Source organism: Acipenser ruthenus, chromosome 6, assembly GCF_902713425.1.
Source record: "Acipenser ruthenus chromosome 6, fAciRut3.2 maternal haplotype, whole genome shotgun sequence".
Taxonomy (NCBI): domain Eukaryota; kingdom Metazoa; phylum Chordata; class Actinopteri; order Acipenseriformes; family Acipenseridae; genus Acipenser; species Acipenser ruthenus.
Genome location: NC_081194.1, coordinates 81,209,735 through 81,230,450, shown reverse-complemented (window position 1 = coordinate 81,230,450; position 20,716 = coordinate 81,209,735). Strand labels below are relative to the sequence as shown.

General features: G+C 40.9%; 1 long non-coding RNA gene across 1 annotated transcript in view; it reads left to right on the top strand.

Annotated features, from left to right (window-relative positions):
• LOC131737354 (uncharacterized) overlaps positions 1–2,780 on the top strand; it is a 42,967-nt gene extending 40,187 nt beyond the window's left edge. Inside the window, exon 2 of the long non-coding RNA XR_009328974.1 lies at positions 793–2,780. This is a non-coding gene — a long non-coding RNA (uncharacterized LOC131737354). The remainder of the gene's footprint in view (positions 1–792) is intronic.
• The last annotated feature ends 17,936 nt before the right edge of the window (positions 2,781–20,716 follow it).

The following is a 20,716-nucleotide window of genomic DNA, read 5'->3' as shown; positions in this document are numbered from 1 at the left end:
ACTAGATTTACACTGTGGTCATAAGTATCTTTTTTTTGTTGTGTTGCTAGTTTTAAGTTACTGTAGTATTGCTTCTTCATTTGAGCAGAAACAAAGACTGAAAGCTTTAGTGAAAACATTTGATAATTGTATTTAGTTGTATTAGTTTTACCTTCTGGAGGAGAATTCTGACTAGAAACATTAGCTACAATGGCAATTCTGCACTTGTAAAATGTTGCCATGATTAAAGCATAGCAAAATGTAGTAAGTGAAGCATAGACTAAAATATTATCAGCATAATAAAGTACCAACAAGACATTATTTGGGTCATATTCACAAAGCATTTACCACCAAACCTATGTAATCACCATTTCATTTTTCCAAAAAGAAATCAAAACGTTGATATTAAAAAGCTTAAAATAATGAACTTAGGAAGTTAAAGGCTCCTACTACGTGCACCTCAATTGTTTATTGCAGGTTTGTAACATTAGTGTTTGCTGTTCCTTTTACTAAAAGAAAGGTGCAAACTATACAAATAAAAAAGGAGTGATTTTCGCAGGGTGGAAAATGCTTTGTGAATATGGCCATTGATCTCTACCGAGCAGCCCACACTGACTGATTATTCTAAGGTGGATGTTTCTTTTGCGGTACAGAAATATGAAATGGGTGGAACCCCCATACAGATCAACTGCTGCTCATGCAGCCTTTCTGTTAGTTATTATTAATGCTGAAGATGAATTGCATCCACTTAAGGTGCTGTACTGGTATTGAATATCATTGCCTTTAATGAAATGTTTCTTTTCTTCCCAACAGGTACAAGTAGGCGTCTCACCGGTGATGAATGTACAACTGAGAAGAGAAACAGAACGGCTTTTGAGTCACTGTGTTCATTAGTACCTGGTTAGGACTGCGTCCAACCTGATGGCAAATATGAAATATCAAAGCGCTTGTCAGCACTCCTGAATGAGACAAAGAAAGGCTGCATTAATGATTAACTGTGCTAAAAGCCCCGTCTTTTGTATTCCCATGGTGCCTGGGCTATCTTGCTGCCATGTGACATGATCGGGCCCTTTTCTAGCAGATTGAGGAAAGCTAGTGAGCAAACACAGGTGCTTAGGAGTCAGCATGGCTGTCAGGGGCAACCACAAACAACACCAGCTATGCCTGGTTAAATGACCTCCTCTGTTTGCTTCCATTGCTGCTTCCTGGGGATCGTACATTTCAAGCCCAGTGTCTCCTGCCCCCATTCTCAGCTTTCGCACGCAGTGTTGAAAAACCAGGCAGAGCCACTTCTTTGATACAACAACATTCGGTGGCCAAACCAAGGGACAGAGTACACTAATTAAAAGTGTTCAAGACTTTAGCTGCCAAAACAAAACACATTTATTTTTCCTCAAGTGGGGCTATTTTGGTGACCCTGTGTCAAACACAAAGGAGCCATTCATTTTGAAATGAGCATTTGGAAATCTGTGTGTGTGGAAGAGAGCAAATCACTATTAATAGTTGGCAAATAAGAAACGTTTCAAAGAAGGTTGTTTGCAGCTTTAGAACGCCAGACACGCCTCGGGCTAAATGCCAGTGTCCTGGGTATGAATGTTACACAGTAGCAAGACTCGTACAAGGCTTCTCTGTTGTGGAAAGTACAAAGTCCCCCTAGCGGAATAGTGAACTTTCTACATAGCACAAGTCAGAATGGCTGTCTTTTATTGTTCAAATATTTATATTTGTATATTACAGCTCTGTGCAATTACGCAGGGCCAGTAAACCTGTATTACCAAGAAAATGCTAAAGGTGTTTTAAGTAAACAAGTAAAATCCACAAGAGAGGAAATCAAGTTATAAAGAGGAAGGTTAAGAGCAGTGTCAGCACAGCCTATGACACTGGGGCCTATTGTAATGTCTAAACGATGTCTTAATACCACGTTCCTGAAATGACACTTCATTATTGTATATTGTATATGATAAAAGCAGGTGAATAAATACCCGTGTGAAAAGGCACAGTCAGATTCATATAGAGTTGAAGAGTGGTGGTATTTAGATCAGCCACTGTTGAGATCATTAAAATAGACAGCTTACTTAAATAACGGAATAAGCTTATTCAAGAGGTATTGCTTTGCCTGTCTACTCCATTTACATAGTTTCTTCATTAACAATGACTTCAGCTTTTGATAATGATTGCTACATAGACTAATAGGGATTGTTTCCAACAAAGTCTACTGGCGCAATATGGTATAAGACTATAATGTTAAAAGAGGATCACTCTCAAAAGCAAAATCAAACCTAAAGCTACGGCCAGGTCTCTTATTTGAGCACACAAGGCTGTTAGACTGCAGCTTTATTGCATAGTTCTTGTCAGTGCAAAAAGTCTCATCTATTGTCTGTGAAAACTCCTAGCAGATTTCAGGCAATGGCGAAAAGATTAAAAAGACCCATTGAAAACTGTGATAATCTCAAAGGCTCTTTGAAGTTCTGCATACAATGCAACGTTTTACAGAGCAGGAGCACTTAAAAAGGCTGTAGACTGAATGAACTTGGGTCTTTTGTAAGATCTGTACCAACAACACAGTCCTCTGAACTACGGAAAACAAACAAATATTCATAATATGCAGTCGACTAGCTGTGATGTTTGGTGCTGCTTGCAAGCATAAACTCAATATGTATTTCAATTACATTAGTTTACAATAGAATCTGTCATCTTGCTAAAATGTCAACCATGGGCTATGATTTTACACGATCTGTGTTTTTTTTTAATGCTAACTTGATTTACTATCCTGTATTAAGAAATAAAGATAGTTAACTGAACTTTTCCCATTGTGTTATGCATTGCTTATTTTAAACATGTGCATCTAAAGCGTATACATTTCATTTCATCACATCACCAGTGATCATTATTTGCCCATTAATTGTGCAGTGCCCAGTACAGAAATGCTTTTTGCCTCCATTAAGCGTGGAAGTGTTTAGCTCGTAAATACCAGCTGGAAAACACATTGCTTGCAGTTGTAAACCCAGTGTCCATAAGCAGCAAGAGTAGAATAGAGACTCTGAAAGGTATTTATAGGGCAGTCTAACTGCCATGTTAATAGTGACCGTTCCATAGTGAAAACAGGAGCCTTATTACACACTCTTTGTGAACAAACGCCGGTCAACTAAATGTAAAGGAAGTTTGGCATACGTCTCATGGAAAAACTGTATAGACCCAATAAGATGGAAAGAGTTCAAATAGACAGGCTCTTATCTTAGGAGATATAGAGACTAAAATGATAAAGTCAGGGGGGCTTGGGCAGCTCAAATGGCAGAAGAGTATACAGCCACTGCTAACAGCCTGTTAGGGCAGACAAGCGCCATTGTTGACATGAAATATAACTACAAGTAAAGTCATTGGAAAGCAGGGCTATTTTTTACCAACAGCAGTAAACAGATAAACCTCTACCAGTGCTTGTATTATTGATATTTGTGTGCCTACCAGTGTTGCTCTTCCTCTGTCTCAAGCTTTTCTTTGTCAAATGTTTAATTTAGAACTTAACATGTAATCTTAACTTTACAAATAGCTCATCATTTGTGATCAGCCTTTCAAATATATAAAGTTTTTTCCAAGCTGTTTTTTTTATTTTTCATTTTATTTTTAACTGGAAAAGTGGTTAACAAAGGCAGGTACAAACAAGATAACCCTTTTAAGACACAGGAGCGAGGGCAGGAGGCAATTCTTCACACAGAGAGTGGTGAGGGGATGGGATGGGTTATCTAGTCATGTTATTGATGCTAAATTACTGGGATCCTTAAAGACACAACTTGACAAAGTTTTGAGATCAATCAGCTACAAGGAACCCGACAAGCAAAGATGGGCTAAATGGCCTCCTCTCAATCGTACATTTTCTTATGTTCTTTTGCAATTTTCACTTTAAGGTCGAGTCAAATGATCGGATATCTCAAAATAATTAAGTGAAGTAATGGATCAGAGTTCAAATGTTATGTTTTTTTTTTCCAAATATTTTACTTTAACATTCTACTAATTACCAGGGTATCAAAAAAAGAGTCTTCTGATAGAGTGACTTAAATTAAAATCCTATGATTGTCATCACCTATCCAATTGAAACCACTTGCAATTCAACTGTGTGAAATTATCAGATATAAAACCTGAAATAAACAGACATTCAGTGAAACCCTGCTCCTTCCCCTTCAAATGCTCATTGTGGAAGAGGTAAGTATTCATACAAAATATAACAGGATAGAGGTTTTGTATCAATATTGCAGTTGTGGTTACAGAGCTTTTAACCTCATCTAATCTAGGACAGAACCAGTATTGGCAGTGCATCACACAACGCTGTAACATAAGCCCCTGTAAAAATGTACAAAGACAGATCCATTTGTGTGCCAGCCTTTACTATTACTAGTATTTATTTATTTTTCCCATTGTGAATGATGGTGCTGTATGCATATAAAAGTGAGTTTTTAGTCTTGACTTGAAAACTGTAAAGGTCCCAGATTCCCTGACAAATGAAAGCAGATCATTCCATAATTTAGGAGCTCTACAAGAAAAAGCCCTTCCTCCTGTGTTGCTTTTGTTGACACTAGGAATAACCAGCAGCCCCACATCCTGTGATCTAAGAGTGCGGTTTGGAAGATACGGGGTCAGTAACTCCTGCAAATAACTAGGTGCTAATCCATTCAGGGCCTTGTAAGTTAACAGCAACATCTTAAAATCAATTCTATACTGCACAGGGAGCCAGTGTAAAGAGGCCAAAACAGGGGTAATATGTTCACTTTTTCTGGTTTTATTCAGAATTCTAGCGCCGGTATTCTGAACAAACTGCAAGTGAGATACCACACATTCTGGTACACCAGAAAAAAAGTGCATTACAATAATTAATTCTAGATCAAACAAAGGCATGCACTAGTCTCTCAGCATCAGATACAGAAATAATTGGTCTAAGTTTGGCTATATTTATCAAATGGTAAAAAAATACTTTAGTAACTTCCCAAATATGAGTCTCAAATGATAGATCAAAGATGATCCCCAAACTCTTAATTTCTACTTTAAGTTTTGATGAGAGACTGCAAGGGTCAAGCTCATGTAATCCCACATTTCCTTTTAGTTGGTTCTGTGAGCCCACTAGCATAACCTCTGTTTTATCTGAATTCAAAATTAGAAAATTCTGTGACATCCAATGCTTGATGTCTGTAAGGCAAGTAGCTAATAACACCCAGGCAGAAGAAATTCCTGGCTTTAGGGACAAATCTAGCTGGATATCATCAGCATAGCAATGGAAGTTCACTCCGTGTCTGAGGATAATGTCACCTAACGGTAGCATATATAATGAAAACAACAAGTGATCTAGAATGGAGTCCTGTGGAACACCAGACAACTTCCGATAATGCAGATTTTACCTCCCAATAGAGACGAACTGAAACCTATCAGAAAGATAAGATTTGAACCAGGATAGGACAAGGCCAGACAGTCCTACTGTGCTTTCAAGACGATTCAGTAGGATGGAATGGTCTACAGTATCAAAGGCAGCACTTAGATTTAGAAGAATTAAAACTGATGGAAAGCCCGAGTCAGAGCTTATCAGCAGATCATTCATAACTCTGACAAGGGCCATCTCGGTACTATGTGCAGCACAAAAACCAGACTGAAACTTCTCGAATATACCATTAAGAGTTAGACATGTTTGTAATTGAATTACAAAGAGAATGAAATGTGGTACCTTTTATTGGACTAACTAAACAATAATTAATCACAAGCTTTTGAGACCTCAAGGTCTCTTCTTCAGGTGAGAGTAGGAAGAAGCAATATGTAATTGAATTGCAACAACTCTCTCGAGAACCTTATCTAAGAATGGCAATTAATTATTAATAACACCAAGAACATCTTTTAATATTTTTGTAGGGTTTTATAGGATCAAGAGAGCATGTAGTAGCTCTCATATGTTGAACTAGCTCTGTCAGTTCCTGTAAAGTAATCAAAGAAAAAGCCCCCATAGTAGCCTTAATAGGTGTAGTTGGTAATGTAACACTTTTTTTTAATGGCCAGTTTTGGACAATTACTGAATAAAATGCCTATGAGATACCCCATTACCCAGGCGTGTGGCTGTACTCTTTTATTCTGCCTAACTTTTTACGAAGCTTTTAAAGTCCAGGGCAAGCGCAGAGTCAACTCCCAAAGGATTAAGAGATCCGTCATATGGTGAGAAGAATGGCTTTTTGGAGGAAAATATCACTGTTTTATAACCAGTAAAAACCTAATATTAATACAGGCAAAAAAAAAACAACAACAACATTCATTTCTCTCAACTGGAATATTGGTCTCTGAAAATATAGCCCCTTTGTCTCTTTGTCTAAAGTTTTTCTTACAGCAATTCATGTCCAAACAATTTAGTTTTCTCAATGTCTGCTCGGCTGGTGACAGGTGCGTGTTTTACCAAGTGCGGACAGGTATGGGCCCTCATCCAAACTATCTCACCCTGTCTGTCAGCTGTCTTCAGTGACTACCTGCTCAATCCATTAGTGTGCATTCATTTCCCACAGAAGGGGGAACAAGCTTCATGCCAAACAATCACACCACCACGTGCAGGCGAAAAGACAGAAATGCTGCAAGCGCTAATGGAGAAGACAGGGAGTGGGGCTGACATTGCAAATACAGCCGTTATGCTTGAGCTCAAATAAACGATGGGTATACAGCGAAATAAATGGCTTGAAACTTTACATACCGTCTATGGATTAATTGACATGGAACCAAACAATGCCTTTTTTTCTTTTTCATTAAACTCTTGTGGAGTAGTAGTTAGGGCTCTGGACTCTTGACTGGAGGGTTGTGGGTTCAATCCCTGGTGGGGACACTACTGCTGTACCCTTGAGCAAGGTACTTTACCTAGATTGCTCCAGTAAAAACCCAACTGTATAAATGGGTAATTGTATGTAAAAAAATAATGTGTTATCTTGTAACAATTGTAAGTCGCCCTGGATAAGGGCGTCAGCTAAGAAATAATAATAATAAATGATTTAGAATATTATAACACAAAAAATAGTTCCAATAATAATATTTTAACAATTTTGTTATAACAATTGACTATGTATGTATTTAGTGATAAAACCCAAATGTATAATTTATTGATGTTTACGTCATACAATTCCAATTCAATATGAATGAAATAATTGAATAGGAAATTGTGTGCTTTTGTATGCAATTAGAATGTCGTTTTTTTTAATAGGACTTAACATAAGAATGTGCACAGCAGTATCAAAAAGCATTTGTATAAAATACAGAATATAGATATACATTTATTACAAAATTGATCCATCTAGACATACAGTTTTGTCACGTGATTGATCAATAAGCAAAACACTACCTCGTTTGTTCAAAATTTAGAGTCGACAAGAAGACAGTCAAAAGTGCAAAGTGCAGTTCGACAACAGTAAAATACAAATTAAAGCAGTCAAGTTTATTATCAATAAATAGAGCGATCTGCAATAAAATGCTCATTTAAACCATGTGTTATCAGCCTCATGTTTTTAATAAGCAGCTGTTGGTAAGACTTGTCCTTTATCACCTGCTATGCAGGTTATTACATCATGGCCTTCACTTCATTCAGCAGCTGCAGCTCAGGAAAACTTTCACTAGGAAACAAAGAAAAGCAAAACAAAAGGGTGGCTTACTGTAAGCAGCCAATCAAAACAACAACTTCCATAAAAGGCTGCATGTTAGTAAAGGAACGGAAGACATTTTATTGATAACAGCTGTCTATAAATAAAAATACAAACTTTGCACAAACTGGTCATCATAGGAAGAAAAAAACATGCATTGAGAATTAGTCTGGGTTGAGCGTGTTGGCAAATAGACTAAATAACCTCAGTAGGGTTTGATACAAAGGATCAGGGCAGCCTGATAACAGAACATCATAGGATAAGATAAGAAAGCCAGGTAAGGACATCAAGATTGTGATTGTGACTGTTAACAAACTTCCCAAGATAAACCAGGAACGCCTGGATGAGGAACAATGAAACAGAAATGGATAGCAGCAGCAGTAAATGATTGCTTCCTGACCCATTATGTCAAGAGACTGATACTGATAGTATTTGTGGAGATATGGCCCCAACCTAATGATCAGGTATTTATTTGTAAAATAGAAGTGGTTGAGCGGCTAACAAGGGTACGAAAAACAGAAAGAAAGAAAGAAAGAAAGAAAGAAAGAAAGAAAGCAAGCAGAGTTTAAACAGCACAAAACAAAACCTTGAAAAAAGCATGAAATGCAGATCCAACCCCCTCCCCAAAAGATGGGCAGTCAATATTATAAAAACAAACAAAAGGTACGTTATCGAGAGGGATGCAGCTACAGCAGTGGCACACAAGTCTAAGGTCACCAAGCTAGGGTTAGGGTTAGGGTTAGGAATATGCACATCATATGTTTCCAGATAAAATGTCTTAGAATACAGTGCTGAAAAATCCAAACCATTGTTTAACTCAAGTAGGTACAGAGCAGAACATGGAGACTAAATAATGTATTAAAAAGGTATAGACCACCAGAACAAGAAGTTGAAGGTTATATGCATGCGTTTTAGCCATGTGCTAAATGATATGCAGCTAAAAGAATTGATATATTTGAGGGTTTGTTTATTTTATGACTCATCTACAGTTTCAAAAATATCAAATTGCTCAAGCATGCAATGTTTCAGGAATATGCGGGTCTATTCATAAAGGGTTAACTTGTCGAAATGAGAAAACAGGAGTACTGGAGTTGCTATTCATAAGAGGTAATTCAGAGGCGTCGTTAAGCCTATGCGATTTTTGTCTATGAAGGCATGTTTTTAATGAATTGAGAGAAAGGTTAACGATTACCTTTTTAGCATAAGGTTTTCATCGGTCCTGAGCGTCATCCTGCTATTCATAAGAGTGAACGACAGCAAAATGCTGTCGATAACCAGGAGTTATTGAACACTTTCTACAGTCAAGTCTAAACTAATGGCAGCCTCGGCAGACTATTTTTTTAAAGACATATTTTATTACTACACTTGCTCTGATACACAGTTTAACACACCCGTGATTAACACTGCCTATTTAAAAAAAAAATCTGTAGCTTATATGAAGGAAAATGTTTAATATAAATATATACTCACACAAGAACATGTTCTCTAGCATAATCATTTTGAAACAGTTTTATGAATAGTGCCCATGATCCATACTTTGCATTAAAATGATTCAAAGTGTTTAAATACAAAATATTAAGTTGTTACATTTACTTTGAAAATATATTTTTTTATCTTATGAACCCATTTTGAAAATGGTAAGAAAAAAAGTTTTTTTTTAAAATTCTTATCAAATATAATCTCTTTCTGCTTGAGCTGCAACATCTGAACCTACTGGAGAAAAGAAGTGATAACGAGTACACAAAGATCTACACTTTAGAAGAATGTAGCAAAAAAAAAGAAGACAAATTGATTGTAAATGGCGGAATAATAAATATCTGAATAAATGTAATGAGCAAAGTTACAGAGGGGCCAGCATTCTGAGGTACATGAAGCATCACAGCAATGCAAACCTAGATGTACTGACAATGGATTAAACAACAGACAAAATAAAGTACAAAGAAGAACTTATGCAGTTGATTCAAGGTTAAAAAAGTATGAAAAAAACAAAAAGCACCTGACATGACTTTTAATAAACAGTTACATCATCCCTCCAGTCAGTGAGTCAGAAAGCAAGTTTCCGCTGGTCCTGTCAGTGACCTGCAGGCAGATTTGTGCGCACATTGTGCAGAAGGTGCTTGTTTGAAGACGGCTCCAGCTGTGTCTCTGTTCAGTCCTTGATTCCTTTGACAATGGTGGAGTGGCTGGGAAAACGGTTTGCTACTCAAAAACTATCCTAAAAACACAAGAAAAAAAGAAAGAAAACACACAAAGAATGTACAAACAACCCAGAAACAAAGGGCCCTTGTAACGGAGCCGGGAATCTTGATGAAAAATTCAAACAATATTAAATTCAAAAAGTCAACACCAGACACACTTCTACGAAGGGCCTACAAACAAACAGAGTTACTCTGTACACACACATTAACAACCACATCTCAGACCTTTCAAGATGATGATTGCTGCTTTTACTTCGGCAGGGGTTGTAAACTGATACAGGGTGCAAACAGTTTGTAGTAGATGTAGTTATGTTCTGACTGTAGTGTGTGTGTCTGTGTGTAGTCACGGGTCACCTACAACATCTAACTGTGTGCAGGTCACAGCACACGTTTACACAGGTCACCTACAACATCTAACTGTGTGCAGTCACAGCACACGTTTACACAGGTCACCTACAACATCTAACTGTGTGCAGTCACAGCACACGTTTACACAGGTCACCTACAACATCTAACTGTGTGCAGTCACAGCACACGTTTACACGGGTCACCTACAACATCTAACTGTGTGCAGTCACAGCACACGTTTACACAGGTCACCTACAACATCTAACTGTGTGCAGGTCACAGCACACGTTTACACAGGTCACCTACAACATCTAACTGTGTGCAGTCACAGCACACGTTTACACAGGTCACCTACAACATCTAACTGTGTGCAGTCACAGCACACGTTTACACAGGTCACCTACAACATCTAACTGTGTGCAGGTCACAGCACACGTTTACATGGGTCACCTACAACATCTAACTGTGTGCAGTCACAGCACACGTTTACACGGGTCACCTACAACATCTAACTGTGTGCAGGTCACAGCACACGTTTACACAGGTCACCTACAACATCTAACTGTGTGCAGTCACAGCACACGTTTACATGGGTCACCTACAACATCTAACTGTGTGCAGTCACAGCACACGTTTACACAGGTCACCTACAACATCTAACTGTGTGCAGTCACAGCACACGTTTACACAGGTCACCTACAACATCTAACTGTGTGCAGGTCACAGCACACGTTTACATGGGTCACCTACAACATCTAACTGTGTGCAGGTCACAGCACACGTTTACACAGGTCACCTACAACATCTAACTGTGTGCAGGTCACAGCACACGTTTACACGGGTCACCTACAACATCTAACTGTGTGCAGGTCACAGCACACGTTTACACAGGTCACCTACAACATCTAACTGTGTGCAGTCACAGCACACGTTTACATGGGTCACCTACAACATCTAACTGTGTGCAGGTCACAGCACACGTTTACACAGGTCACCTACAACATCTAACTGTGTGCAGGTCACAGCACACGTTTACACAGGTCACCTACAACATCTAACTGTGTGCAGTCACAGCACACGTTTACACAGGTCACCTACAACATCTAACTGTGTGCAGGTCACAGCACACGTTTACACAGGTCACCTACAACATCTAACTGTGTGCAGGTCACAGCACACGTTTACACGGGTCACCTACAACATCTAACTGTGTGCAGTCACAGCACACGTTTACACGGGTCACCTACAACATCTAACTGTGTGCAGGTCACAGCACACGTTTACACAGGTCACCTACAACATCTAACTGTGTGCAGTCACAGCACACGTTTACACGGGTCACCTACAACATCTAACTGTGTGCAGTCACAGCACACGTTTACACGGGTCACCTACAACATCTAACTGTGTGCAGGTCACAGCACACGTTTACACGGGTCACCTACAACATCTAACTGTGTGCAGTCACAGCACACGTTTACACGGGTCACCTACAACATCTAACTGTGTGCAGTCACAGCACACGTTTACACAGGTCACCTACAACATCTAACTGTGTGCAGTCACAGCACACGTTTACACAGGTCACCTACAACATCTAACTGTGTGCAGGTCACAGCACACGTTTACACAGGTCACCTACAACATCTAACTGTGTGCAGGTCACAGCACACGTTTACACAGGTCACCTACAACATCTAACTGTGTGCAGTCACAGCACACGTTTACATGGGTCACCTACAACATCTAACTGTGTGCAGGTCACAGCACACGTTTACACAGGTCACCTACAACATCTAACTGTGTGCAGGTCACAGCACACGTTTACACGGGTCACCTACAACATCTAACTGTGTGCAGTCACAGCACACGTTTACATGGGTCACCTACAACATCTAACTGTGTGCAGGTCACAGCACACGTTTACACAGGTCACCTACAACATCTAACTGTGTGCAGGTCACAGCACACGTTTACACGGGTCACCTACAACATCTAACTGTGTGCAGGTCACAGCACACGTTTACACAGGTCACCTACAACATCTAACTGTGTGCAGGTCACAGCACACGTTTACACAGGTCACCTACAACATCTAACTGTGTGCAGGTCACAGCACACGTTTACACGGGTCACCTACAACATCTAACTGTGTGCAGGTCACAGCACACGTTTACACGGGTCACCTACAACATCTAACTGTGTGCAGGTCACAGCACACGTTAACACGGGTCACCTACAACATTAAAGTGCCTTTGCTTTTAACCAACGTTTTATATAAGATTAACCAAGGCCCAGTTCAAAATCAGTTAGAAACGGTTTAATACTTTGAAACAGTGCGTGTATGAAGAAGGGGGATCGACTGTGTTTATTGGGCCTGTTGTGTCCACGGGAGTACTAATCCTAGTAGCATGTTGACTATTTTAACACAAATTATGGGATGATTTAACATACTCTGATAAACACTTATTTTGGACTACCTTATCTGAGGAAACATTAGCTAGTCCAAGATTAATCAGGGTCTCTGAAACCGTACAGTTATTTGACATAACAAATAAATATTTATTGCCATAGTAACACATTGCTCGCAATAAATGCATTGTATGTATGCTATTTTCCATTAAATGTGTTTACTTTAAACATGTCATGTAATTTCTTAGATATAATAATAATAATAATAATAATAATAATAATAATAATAATAATAATAATAATAATAATAATAATAATAATAGGAATTGTTTCGGTTTTGGTTTACCTTTATTTGAAGGGGGTAAACCTCCATTAATATTTTTTTTTTTCATATGTGGTGTTTGGGAAGATAATGACTGGTTATTATCAGGTGATGCAGCAGAATTGAAAAGCTCTAAAGCCCTAGTAAATTGTTTGAATTGAGAAGCTCTGGAGCTGGCCCCAGTATACTGTGAATTGAGAAGCTCTGGAGCTGGCCCCAGTATACTGTTTGAATTGAGAACCTCTGGAGCTGGCCTCAGTATACTATTTGAATTGAGAAGCTCTGGAGCTGGCCCCAGTATACTGTTTGAATTGAGAAGCTCTGGAGCTGGCCCCAGTATACTGTCAGAATTGAGAAGCTCTGGAGCTGGCCCCAGTATACTGTTTGAATTGAGAAGCTCTGGAGCTGGCCCCGGTATACTGTTTGAATTGAGAAGCTCTGGAGCTGGCCCCAGTATACTGTTTGAATTGAGAAGCTCTGGAGCTGGCCCCTGTATACTGTTTGAATTGAGAAGCTCTGGAGCTGGCCCCAGTATACTGTTTGAATTGAGAAGCTCTGGAGCTGGCCCCGGTATACTGTTTGAATTGAGAAGCTCTGGAGCTGGCCCCGGTATACTGTTTGCTGCTTTCAATACCCTGTTGCTGAGGGGTCTATTGATTCAGCTGGACAGGGCTGCATTGCGAGTGAAGGGTGGAGCCTGGCCCTCTAACAGGAAGGAAAGTGAACAGGTGCTGCTCTATCAGCTGAGTGCGTGCTTCATGCATGACTCACTTTGGAGAAACATACGCCTGATGTGAGCTCAGAATAGCAGCAGGGTAACCTCTAGCCCACACTGATAAAACCTACTCATGCTTGCAAGAGTAATGTCACCTCCAAGCAGTGTCTGATAGGCTACTGCTTAACCCTATGATGCCTTATTTAAAAGGATGTTAATTTAATATTATGATTATGTTTAACCATCAATGAACCCCACTTTGTAATACAAACCCCCTTAGAAAGTTTACTGTGATACAAGCTTAGCAACATGTAGAGTGAACGCATGGTAAAGCACAGACACGTATGATAAAGCATGATATAAAAACAAAGCAGAGAGAGCATGTAAAGCATGGGAAACACAGTACACTGCAAAAATATTCTGATAAACTTTTATAAAGGGCAATACCAGTTGTACACACATGCGTCAAATGTACTTCTCTTGGCTCTCATCAGATGGCAGCATTTAGCATAATGGCTCCCTCTGTTGGACACAATGAGTTTGCTGTGGAATTAAACGCAATGAGGTTTATGTCTGTAGAAAGGGTTCATTTTATATTCCCCATGTACTGGTACCGTACGATTTTAGAGCATGCCAGAGGCAATGTCCCTCTGGTACTGCATATTTACCATGGTACAGTCCAATCCCCCTAGTGTTACTACAATGGTGTGGTATAACCATACAATGTTACAGCACAGGGGTAAACTATATAATCTCATACAATGTTATACAGCACTGTGGTAAACGATATAATCTCATACAATGTTACAGCACAGGGGTAAACTATATATTATTATATTATTTGTTTGTTTATCAGACGCCTTTATCCAAGGCGACTTACAGAGACTAGGGTGTGTGTACTATGCATCAGCTGCAGAGTCACTTACAATTACATCTCACCCGAAAGACGGAGCACAAGGAGGTGAAGTGACTTGCTCAGGGTCACACAGTGAGTCAGTGGCTGAGCTGCGATTTGAACCGGGGACCTCCTGGTTACAAGCCCGTTTCTTTAACCACTGGACCACACAACCTCCTATATAATCTCATACAATGTTACAGCACAGGGGTAAACTATATAATCTCATACAATGTTACAGCACAGGGGTAAACTATGTTTCAGATACCAAACTTCTGGTACACAATAATGTTTGAAGTAAGCTGCTCATATGACCGTTTTGCTAAATTCTATTCTGTCTCTGATGTCTGGGAAACACCAAAATGGACCCAAGCAGAGCTCAGTTTTCTACATTGAAAAAAAAGACTTGGTTTGAATTGTATGTGTGTTGATTTATGTTCACTTCAACCTAATAAACAGATGCTGCAGTATACATCATAGTATACATCATAGTTAAGTTTGTACAAATACCTTTCAAATGCTGGATATAAATCAATTAAATCTTTTATTTTATGAGTTAAAGAAAAATGAAAGAAAAAAACACATTTGTACTAAACCGATGTCAACTTTGTCATTAAGAATAATAATTTAGTAAATAATTTTAGTTACAATAGCACAATGTTTTGCAGCAGTGTGGCGGAGTGTCCCGCCCCTATTTATTATTATTATTTGTATTTTTGTTTGCGGCGCGGGTAAAAGCGGCGCGTCTTTTATTATTATATTTAAAAACCCTGTGAGGATGCATGACTGATCAGCTACTGATTATTTAACTAGCTGACAGTCATGCATCCTTACCAAACGCGTGCAGACTCTGGCCGAGGGATAATAAGATAATTAACAACTAGTTAACCCCTCGGCCAGAGTATATAAACCTGCAGCTCTCTGCACTTTGTTGGGTGTACAGAGGAGAGAGAGAGAGAGAGAGAGAGAGAGAGAGAGAGAGAGAGAGAGAGAGAGAGAGAGAGAGAGAGAGAGAGAGAGAGAGGGTCCGCTGCCGTCTCCTCCTGAGGGTCTGCTGCCGCTGCCGTCGCCTCCCGAGGGTCCGCTGCCGTCGCCTGGGGTCGCCAGGGATCCTGCTTCAACTGGGGTCGCCAGGGATCCTGCTTCGCCTGGGGTCGACAGGGATCCTGCTTCGCCTGGGGTCACTACACTGTGGTCGGAGCCCCACGGAGGGGAGCTGCCGGCCTTGAAGAAGGGGGGGGAGGTCAGGATACCAGCTTCCCCAGCCGCACTTTCGCGGCAGGATAGAGTGTGGAGGGAGCCCCATGAAGGGGAGCTGCCTGCCACGGAAAAAGGGGGGGGGAGGTCAGGAGACCAGCTCCCTTAGCCGCACTTTCGCGGCAGGAAATACTGTGGCTGGAGCCCCATGAAGGGCAGCTACCAGTCATGAAGAAGGGGGGGGGAGGTCAGGAGACCAGCTTCCCCCGCAGCAATTTCCAGGCAGGAGCGGCCGGCCATGAAGAAGGGGGGGCAGGTCTGGAGACCTCCCCAAAAAATTTTTGGCCAGAGGAGCCGGCCGGTGCGCGGGCCTTTGGAACGCTACGGCTGTTTGGGTGGGAGGAGGACATCCCACCGTGGCCGCCACCTTTGGTCCGTTGCTGCCCCTGTTCCTGCGCCGGGACTGCTAACCGGGACTTTGGGGACTAAGGGGGGAGGTGGCCGAAAAGGCCATGTGTGCTGCGCACAAGGGGGGGCATGTGTGGCGGAGTGTCCCGCCCCTATTTATTATTATTTGTATTTTTGTTTGCGGCGCGGGTAAAAGCGCCGCATCTTTTATTGTTATATTTAAAAACCCAGTGAGGTTGCATGGCTGATCAGCTACTGATTATTTAACTAGCTGACAGTCATGCATCCTTACCAAACGCGTGCAGACTCTGGCCGAGGGATAATAAGATAATTACCAACTAGTTAATCCCTCGGCCAGAGTATATAAACCTGCAGCTCTCTGCACTTGTTGTTGGGTGTACAGAGGAGAGTACGGGGAGTGGAGAGAGCGAGTCACATTTGAAAAAAACAATTGCTAAAACGTGCTGGATTCTCCAGCACGACACTTACTTGTTTGTTTGTTGATTAGTTTGGCCCTCGTGCCCTTTTGTTTTGTGTTTTGTGTTTTGTTTAAATATTTTGTTTGTTAATAAATACGCTGAGTGCTACTGCACTCAGCTTCACCCGCCCATCCACTGTTTTGGTGTCAGTTACTTCCTGGTCCATGACATCATCCACTTCACCACTGCGAGCCAGACTGCCACAAGCAGGTTGAGTATACCTTTGTTTTCTTAAAATAAAATAATGATTTTTCAGCAACTAATGCAAATGACTGAATATTAACTACTGGTTAATAATAGTCTCTGAGTAGAAATGTATCTGATGGTATTTATACATAAACAGTTACCTGTGTTTCCTTTTCAACAAGATTTTTTTGGTACATTTGTGCTCAATCTGAATATATTTTAATTAATATGTAGAAATGACCCCTTTGAACAAATATATAAGAAACTGAATCTATTTAATCATTTATGAAATCAACAAAACCCCTTTAGAGCACCTACTGTTGTTGTTCTTGTTGAGGTGAGGTCCTAACAGAAACCCTAGGCAGCACTGAGGTCTTCTGAGTGATTGCAACAGAGCATCACAGCAGGGCTCTTTCCCACACTTTACACAACTCCAGCAACTTATATATAGTCGTGTGTGCCTGCCCTATTAATTGGATATGATCTGAAGAAACAGGAAAAATATGTAAATTCATGATGCATTTTAACATTCATAGGCAGCAATGATTCTGAACAAATGACTTAATGCAGGTAAACCAACACAAGGGGCAACCCAAGGGGCAGATTAAAACTAAATGCTGTAACCACAGTAAAGAAATCGTGATAAAAGAAAAATCCAAGGCACTGCACAGAGGAGATTTCTCTGGCGATTCTGCAACGCAAGGCCTTAAGGGGTGTGTCATTTTAACGTGGTATAAAAGCAGTTTCAATCTATCGTTGTAGAACACGCATTAGGGTTACATTTAAAAAACAACAACAAAACATATACATGAAATATAAAATTGAGCAAAGCGTTGGTTCAGGCAGGGAACTTGTTTTTAAACTAGATTAAAATCATAAAAATCAAGCATTTTAGGCACCCCCATTACCAGAACATTCGTCAGTGAAATGGCTAGTATCTCATTCGTCATTTGATAAACAACACGTCCAATGATCAGCTAGAAAGGGCTTCATATCTGACCTCAATCCGTCTGGCCTTGTTGTGTGTCAGAGTTCACATCCTCCTCCCCAGCCTCCACCTGCTTTATATCATACCTCAAATCTAACCCTAACCCTAACCCTCCTCCACCCCAGCCTCCACCTGCTTTATAACATACCTCAATCCTAACCCTAACCCTAACCCTCCTCCACCCCAGCCTCCACCTGCTTTATAACATACCTCAATCCTAACCCTAACCCTAACCCTCCTCCACCCCAGCCTCCACCTGCTTTATAACATACCTCAATCCTAACCCTAACCCTAACCCTCCTCCACCCCAGCCTCCACCTGCTTTATAACATACCTCAATCCTAACCCTAACCCTAACCCTCCTCTTCCCCAGCCTCCACCTGCTTTATATCATACCTCAAATCTAACCCTAACCCTAACCCTCCTCCACCCCAGCCTCCACCTGCTTTATATCATACCTCAAATCTAACCCTAACCCTGACCCTCCTCCACCCCAGCCTCCACCTGCTTTATAACATACCTCAATCCTAACCCTAACCCTCCTCCTCCCCAGCCTCCACCTGATTAATATCATACCTCAACCCTAACCCTAACCCTAACCCTCCTCCTCCCCAGCCTCCACCTGATTAATATCATACCTCAACCCTAACCCTAACCCTAACCCTAACCCTCCTCCACCCTAGCCTCCACCTGATTAATATCATACCTCAATCCTAACCCTAACCCTAACCCTCCTCTTCCCCAGCCTCCACCTGATTAATATCATACCTCAATCCTAACCCTAACCCTAACCCTCCTCCTCCCCAGCCTCCACCTGATTAATATCATACCTCAACCCTAATCCTAACCCTCCTCCTCCCCAGCCTCCACCTGCTTTATATCTTACCTCAACCCTAACCCTAACCCTCCTCCTCCTTCCCTAACCCTAACCCTCACCCGCCTCCACCTGCTTTATATCTTACCTCAATCCATGTGTCCCTGTTGTATGTCAGAGTTCGCCTCCGTCCCAGCCTCCAGCTGCTTTATATCTTACCTCAATCCATTTGTTCCTGTTGTATGTCAGTTCGTCTCCGCCCCAGCCTCCAGCTGCTTTATATCTTACCTCAATCCATTCGTTCCTGTTGTATGTCAGTTCGCCTCCGCCCCAGCCTCCAGCTGCTTTATATCTTTATCTTTATATCTTACCTCAATCCATTTATATCTTACCTCAATCCATTTGTTCCCCAGCCTCCAGCTGCTTTATATCTTACCTCAATCCATTCGTTCCTGTTGTATGTCAGTTTGCCTCCGCCCCAGCCACCAGCTGCTTTATATCTTACCTCAATCCATTCGTTCCTGTTGTATGTCAGTTTGCCTCCGCCCCAGCCTCCAGCTGCTTTATATCTTTATCTTTATATCTTACCTCAATCCATTTATATCTTACCTCAATCCATTTGTTCCCCAGCCTCCAGCTGCTTTATATCTTACCTCAATCCATTCGTTCCTGTTGTATGTCAGTTTGCCTCCGCCCCAGCCACCAGCTGCTTTATATCTTACCTCAATCCATTCGTTCCTGTTGTATGTCAGTTTGCCTCCGCCCCAGCCTCCAGCTGCTTTATATCTTACCTCAATCCATTTGTACCTCAATCCGCCCCAGCTTCCACCTGCTTTTTCGGCTTCATTTAAAGAGCTATCCTGCCCCCCTGCCCATGGCTTCTCTGCAGTCAGCCTCTCCACTATCAGCAAGCTAAATTATGGGCAGGGGTACCTTGAAAGGCAGGACCAAAGGTCAGTATTTGTTGTCTAAGCTTTAATACTATCACATGAGTTTTCCTGACTGAAATGGGCATTATATATATATATATATATATATATATATATATATATATATATATATATATATATATATATATATATATATATATACAGTATACATAAAAAAAAACAATTGGGGTCTGATTATAGAAACCACAAGCTCAAATGTTGCAATGTTTCAAGCTAGAATGGAATTCAGCAGTCACTGTAACCCTTTCAAAACCTGGGCACATATCAGCTGTCAGACACCTTTACAGAGTGCTCAGTGAAGCTGTCATTCATTGTAATCAAGGACCAATTTACAGGTTGTCAAAAAGTCTTGCTCTGGTTTTCTAGTGGGGATGTGTGAAGCTGTCAACGAGGGAAGGGTTGAGAGGGCTTAACACTGACAGGGAACAGGGATTCCAATGCAAGTCTGCTAAATCTTAATGCACATCAAAACACCAACGAAAGCAAGCAAAACGTTACAGTAGAAAAGCAATAGCCTTTCGGCCTTGACACTGCTAATTCTGCCTTAAGCAATTAATCCTACTCACAACGCTAGAGCGTGGCTGCGAGTTGTGGAATTCTTTTTTACATTATTTTGCCATGGGATGTAACTATAGTGCCTGAAGGCAATTAATTATCTCAATGTTCTTAACAGCAGAAAGGGCGGATTTTAGACAAGAAGCACTTTAGATTAGCTACCTGATTACTATTATGCCTGTGTCCACCATTGAGACAGTTAATAGAAAAGGAACAGTCAGATTCAAGTCTGTGCCCTTTTTTCAAGTGTCTTAGTCATAATGCAATCGCCTACCAACAGGATCAAGGTTTTAAGGATTCAGGCTATTTGTATTGATTTTATGTGCTGTCATGCTAGGTCTGACAGTCCCATATTTGTGGATTGCGAATTCCTCTTCAAAATGTCACCAGTATTTCATCTCCCAAGCGATGGTCAATACCAGGATCCTCTCCACGATTGCTATTTAGTAAACAGAAGGGAATGCAAGCCTGTCGACTCCTTGTGAACAGTGCTTTTGACAAATGTGTTTGAGAAGAGCGAAAGTGAAGATTAGAATGTTAAAATGGAATGTGGTATGCAGGGAAGTCAGTATCATTTTGTTTCATAAGAGACGTGGTAAGCTAGCCCCCCAATCAGGATCTGTAAATGGT